Genomic DNA, 6,445 nt, shown 5'->3' on the forward strand with positions numbered 1-6,445 from the left:
AGGAACGCGGCGAACCGGTCGAACCAGGCATGGGGAGCCTGCTTGAGGCCGTACAGAGACTTGTCGAGGAGGCAGACGTAGTTGGGGTGGTCGTGGTCGACGAAGCCGGCAGGTTGTTGACAGTAGACGCGCTCGGCCAGCTGCCCATGAACAAAGGCATTATTCACGTCCATTTGATGGATGGGCTAGTCTCGCGACGCGGCAATGGCGAGCATGGCACGAATAGTAGCAGACTTGACGACAGGGCTGAAGGTTTCGTCAAAGTCCACGCCCGGTCGTTGTGAGATGCCACGGACCACCCACCTGGCTTTGTATCGATCCAGGGAGCCATCAGCCTTGAGCTTGCGCCGGAACAGCCATTTCCCAGTGACAATGTTGGCACCGGGTGGGCGCGGCACTAGCGTCCATGTGTTGTTCGCCATCAACTCCCTGTACTCCTCCTGCATAGCAGTTAGCCAAAACGGATCGCGCAATGCCGTGCTCACGGATTTGGGTATGGGGGAAATGGTGGTTGTGTGAGATTGGAGCGCATACTTGGGGTTGGGCTGGAAGATGCCGTTCATCCCACGGGTGACCATGTGGTGTGTGGGCACCGGGGGCGCGTGGGATTGTGTGGGTTTGGCGGGAGGGGGAGGGGGTGGCGGGGTTGGCGATGTGGTGTCGTTGCTCGGAGGTGTGCGCGGGGAGGGAGATGGAGTGGGCGATCGGCAGGGCTAGAGTGCTGGTGGTGACTGACACTGAGGTGTCGAGGGCGCAGGAGGGTTGGGAGCTGGTGAGGCACTATACACGGTCCGACGATCTCGAGGACTAGGTGACTGATAGTGGTCATCATCATCAGCCGACGCAGGTTGTGTGGTTTCAGTGATGTGGTAGGGGAAAGAGCTCTCATCGAAGAAGACGTGGCGTGAAGTGAGAACGCGGCCAGTCGATCGATTGTAGCAACGGTACCCTTTGTGGTCCGGCAAGTAGCCGAGAAAAACACATGCTGTCGATCGGGGAGCGAGTTTATGAGCAGCAGCGGCCGTGGTGTTAGTTTAGCATAGGCACCCAAACACGCGCATGTTTGTGTAGTCTGGGTGGGCACCGTAGAGCAGGTAGAACGGAGTTGAGAACGAAGGTGGCAGTGTTCAGTGCTTCGACCGAGAAGGTAAATGGCATGGAGGCGTGGATTAGTAGGCTGCGGATAGTGTCGTTTAGGGTTCGTAAGATACGCTCGGCGCGGCCATTTTGTGGGCTGGTGTAAGGACACGACATGCATAGAGCAATGCCGTGTGTGGAGAAAAACTCGCGGCTTGAGTGATTGTCGAATTCGCGCCCATTATCTGTTTGAAGTGTTAGAATGTTTAGGTTAAAGTGGTGAGAGACGAGGGTTTGAATTGTGAGAAAGCTAGGGAGAACGTCAGATTTAGCACGAAGAGGGAATGTCCAGACAAAGTGACTATAATCATTAAGCACAACTAGGTAGTATTTGTATCCAGATAAGCTTTGTACAGGCGAGGTCCACACATCACAATGAACTAGTTGAAAAGGAAGGTAGGATACATGTTGCGAATCTGTAAATGGTATTCTAGTGTTTTTCCCTAATTGATAGGCACGGCAGGTGTGGGCAGGTGCAGCGACTGTAGAGGGCGATGCTTGCCGCAGAGTGGTCACCAAGGCATCGCGTCCCGGGTGACCGAGACGTTGGTGCCAGAGATCCATGGTAGCAGCGACAAGGCTGTGGTGTGTGGGGGTTGTGGTGACGGAGTAGAGCTCGCCGTCATCATCACATCGGAGGATCACCTTCTTTGTGCGTCGTTCCTTGGCAGAAAAACCAAGGTCATCAAACTCAACATTAACGGGATTATCGCGAGCGAGGGTTTTAACAGAGATGAGATTTTTGATTATGTTTGGGCAGACAAGAACATTTCGGAGGGAGAGTGGAGAAGATGTAGTGGGGAGGATCTGGTGGCCGGAGTGTGTGACAGGCAAGGACGATCCGTTGCCAAAAACTATGTGAGAGAGAGCAGTGGGGTGAGAGGTTGCGAGCATACCTGAGGACGAGGCCATGTGCGACGTAGCGCCTGTGTCGAGGTACCACTCGCCACCAGCGGAGGTTGGCGGGACGGGCTGCTGCATGGACATGCTATTCAAGGCATGGATGAGGGTCGTCTGGTCCCATGATGGCGCGGCAGGCGCGTTGTAGGGTGGCGCCGACGCGTAGGGTGCAGGGGAGCCGTAGCGCGCCGCCGTCGGGTAGTGTGCCGCGGTACCCGCGAACGGAGGAGGCGCGCCGAGACGTGCACCCAGGATGCCATAGCGCGGGGCATGGGGACGCCATGGCATCGCCTAGACATGAACCATGCCAGTCCAGGGTGCCGAGGCTAGCGTAGGAGGGCGCGACGACGAGGTGTTGTGGTAGGAGCCCCCGCCGGAGTTGCCGCCGCTGCCCCTGCCATGGTTGGCAGAGGTCTTGCCCTTGCCCTTGTAGCGGCGGCCGCCGCCGCTGTTGTTGTTGTTGGAGCGGCCGCCCCTGCCAGAGCTGCTGCCACCCGAGGCACCAGAGGCTAGCGAGCGCGCGGCGTGGAGGGCCATGTCGGTGGAGCCGGCGCCTTGTGCAGTGTCACGGCTCTCCTCCAGAAGCATAATGGCGCGGCTAGCAAGGAAGGTGGGAAGCGGCCGCTGCATGGTGAGAATCGGGATGGCGTAGTGGAGGTGAGGGACGGGACCACGAAACATGTTGAGTACCTGGTCCTGGTCAGTCACGGGCTCACCGAGGTCGGCCAGGCGGTCAGCACAGTCTTTCAGGCGGGCGAAGTAGGCAATGATAGAGGAGGACCCCTACTCGATCCGGTGGACCTCTGTAGCAAGGAAGACGGCCTGATGCTTGGCGTTCTCCAGGAACAAGGTGGCGATGGAGGCCCAGAGCTGTGCAACAGTGGCATTTTGTTGGTGAACAAGGCCGAAGATTTCCGGGCTGACCCGGTTGTACAACCATGATACAATGTGGGCGTCGTCTTGGGGCCAGTACGGCGCTGCCGCACGAGGTGGGTCCACGATGTGGTCGGTGACGCCGCTCTTGGCGAACATGACCTCAAAGAGGGTGCACCACTGGGTGTAGTTTGGCAGCGTCAGGGTGAGCACAAGCGGGACATGTTGGTTGATGAAGATCCCGGCCAGAGGTGACGCGAGGGCTGCCATCGCAGCAGATGGAGTGCTGTCAGGCTCACGAAGGAAGAGGGCGCCGCCACGCATGGAGTTGGCTAGCGCGGACGGGTTGAGCAGGGGGGTGGAGGTGACTGGGGCCCGAAGGGGAGTGGTCGGGCCATGGCTGGCCGGAGGGGGAGGGGGAGTCGGAGGTGGTGTGGCCATGGCGAGAGGAGTGCGGTGCAGAACGACAGTGGAAGAGGAGTTACAGGCTCAGGAGGTAGACGCCATCTGATACCATATTGACAGGGAACAGGAGAATGCAATGCACTGTGGTGCATGCCGATGCATATATACAGTTTCAGATTATAGCCGTTGTGCAGTCGTGCACAGGTGGAGATCGTGCACCTAGTGCACAGAGAGGGGGAAGACTAGGACGTGTATACAGAGGGCTGGGTCAACTAGTGGATATCCGCCGACACAAACAAAATAGATTATAATGTTAATATGTTGCTGCTGCCCTTTGTATAGAAGTGGAACATGTTAATTTGCTTCTGCTACTACAAAAATAAAAGTGCAGTGGAGTAGCTACTGCTCCGCTCTAGAAACAAAGCACACAGCCAAACAGAATTGCAATATATAGAGACAGGCAGTGAAATAAATGATGGCTGACACAAAATCCATGTACTAAATAAACTTACCAACTTGCCACTGAAAGGATATGGAATAGATCACTGAAACAAACACTAGTACACGTCAGTACTATACAAACGGTTTTTAACTCTTTTCCGCGACGGCATTCAGAACCGTCACCTAGTGAGTGTGGGCGATAGGGGGGTCCTTCCCACACGACCCAGAAACCGTCGGGGATATGCCCTCCTGGCACACACGCTCGGCAAAATGAGGTCGTGTGCGACCGGCGAGCGACCAAATACGGTTATACGTACAGTAGTGCTAAAAAATACAATTATACAGGCAAAATCGTTTCTGGTCGTAAGTACATCCCACACAGCTAGTCCCCGCTAAACGTTTCCATTCGTATATACATCCCACACAGTCACTCCAAGGAAAACGTTTGCGCAAGGTGGCGTAACGCAAACGATTTTCAAGAGAATGTCGTGTGTGATTGTTCATTGATCTAACACGGTTTATTCCTAGAAACTGTGTGTGTTGCCTGAGGTCATCGCCCATGGTGTTTTATCAGTAACCGTTTGCAATAGGAAAACCCAATTAACAAGCTAATTGCCCTATTATTAATAATCCATTTTGTCGGTGTACAAAAAGAGGGGTACACTTTTTATACCCTTATAACTGTGCACGGGCAGTCTGAGCCACGGGCACCACCACACACTGAGCAAAGGCGAGGGAGGTGAGCCAAGGTAAGGCCGAAGCTTAGGAGAAGCAGAACGACGCCAAGACCAAGAACACAAAGAGCAAAGGGGACGGAGCGGACCCCCCCGGCAAGATCCTTGCCGGGAGGCGGTTTTAGCAAACCCGGCAAGACCCTTGCCGTGGCAGCTCGCCCCACGCCTACGGAGTGAGTCACCCTTGAGTCCACTGCCCCCATGGGGCAAGGATTCGGGAGACATCCCCATGGTGGTATGCAGATGTTTGTGAAGGCATTCAAGATCAGATACACCCTTTAGAAGATGATCATCCTTGGCGGGATCCCAGCCAAGGAGGACAACAAGGCCCCCGGCAAGAGCCTTGCCGGGGATGACAGCAGGCGCCACGACAAGACCCTTGCCGGGGCCCCGGCAAGGCCCTTGCCAAGAACACCCGTTGGGCCACCATCAGGCCCACGCCAGTCAAACCTGCACCGCCGTTCGCATGCGGCTGCCGACCCAACCAGCTGGGCAGGCACCTGCGTAGTGGCATGCGGATCTTCGTCGAGACCCACCATTGCGCCACCTCAGCTGCCTACCTACCTACATGGCACCGCGGGCGCCGCTGGCTAGGGCGTGTGTCAACACGAGAGGGAGCGGCAACGGACGAGACAAGGCTCTCCCCCGTCCCCGATAAAGCAAGGACACCTGGGTAAGACGCATTAAATGCGCCTTGTCATGTAATGCGAGGGATAACCTCACATCACTTTTCCCTTTCCACCTCCTGTGTGCCACTGTGGCTACCCCTTTTCCTATAAAAGGAGGCCCGAGGCGACCAGGAGGAGGATTCGGCTTTTTGGAGCTCCTCACGCCCCATAGCTAGCTCAAGAACACAGATATACAATCCACCAAAGCAGGAGTAGGGTTTTACGCATCCCCGCGGCCTGAACCTGGATAAACGAACCATGTGCTATCTGTTTGATCCGCTCTTCTCACGACCCCGCGCCCCGCAACCGTAGTAGCGATTCTTGTGATCCCATAGGTGTCGTTCCCACCGACATCTTTGGCACGCCAGGTAGGGGGCGCGCTCGGCGGTGAGAATCGGCTTTAGTAGTTAGTTCGACGCTTCTTCATCGTCATGGCGCCCAAGAAGAAGACGACGGTGGCGGTTGGCCCTTCAGAAGCCGAACATCCCGTCCCGACACGGGCGAGCAGCGGACCGGTCGTAGAAAGGACCCGGGGCGCCGTTCGCGAACACCAACACCGTCCCAGCAGCCGGAGCTTGGGAGGCGGCGATGTTCGTGCGCCTGGTAACGGGCCGCACGCCGCCAAACCCAAAGACGGAGCCAGACCCTCCGCGGGTAGCGCGGGGCCTTCCGAGATCGCTGCCACCCCGCCCGAAGGCGATGCGAGGGCCTCCAAGACTCCCACGCCAGCGCCGACGGCGCGCTCCTCTCAAGCGGCCTACGACGAACGGCGTAATCACGCCGAAGACCCCGGGCGTCGCCGCGCGAAGAGCCCCGAGCGCCACTCCCGGGAGGTAGAAGACCTGCCCACTCGCCGAGGCGCTGGTGGAGATGGCATGCGACCGCGGGGTCATGATAGAGCTCCTTCTGACATGGTCAGAAGTCGAAGCGCGTCGCGATCCATGCATGTTTTGCTGCCACCAACGCCAGCAGAAGACCTGGCGCGCGCGCAGTTGCTCCTCGATTTTCCTCCCACTACGAGGAAACTCGACGAATGGAGAGCCACTATCCGAAGCCTTGTTGCGGTGCAAATACGAACCGAGTCCGGTGGATCCCCCGGGTCGACGCTCCGACAGAGTCCCACGCACGAGTGGCAGGAAAACCGGCGGCGCCGCGACCACGGTGCACTCGCCTCCTCCTCGCCCGGTACCGCGGACGCCAGCCCGTCGCGAGGTTGCGGGCGACGAAATCTCCATAGCGTCGTCCGACCCGCGGACCCACTGTGACCAGCGCCATGTCCTTCAGGAA

The 6,445-nt window shown here is 57.5% G+C and overlaps 1 pseudogene; it reads right to left on the minus strand.

The window, feature by feature from the left end:
- Window positions 1-1,765: 1,765 nt before the first annotated feature.
- On the minus strand, window positions 1,766-3,364 carry LOC147989937 (uncharacterized; annotated as a pseudogene).
- Window positions 3,365-6,445: the final 3,081 nt, after the last annotated feature.

This window comes from Triticum urartu, chromosome 1A (assembly GCF_056163025.1).
Source record: "Triticum urartu cultivar PI428250 chromosome 1A, HENAU_Tu73, whole genome shotgun sequence".
Classification (NCBI taxonomy): domain Eukaryota; kingdom Viridiplantae; phylum Streptophyta; class Magnoliopsida; order Poales; family Poaceae; genus Triticum; species Triticum urartu.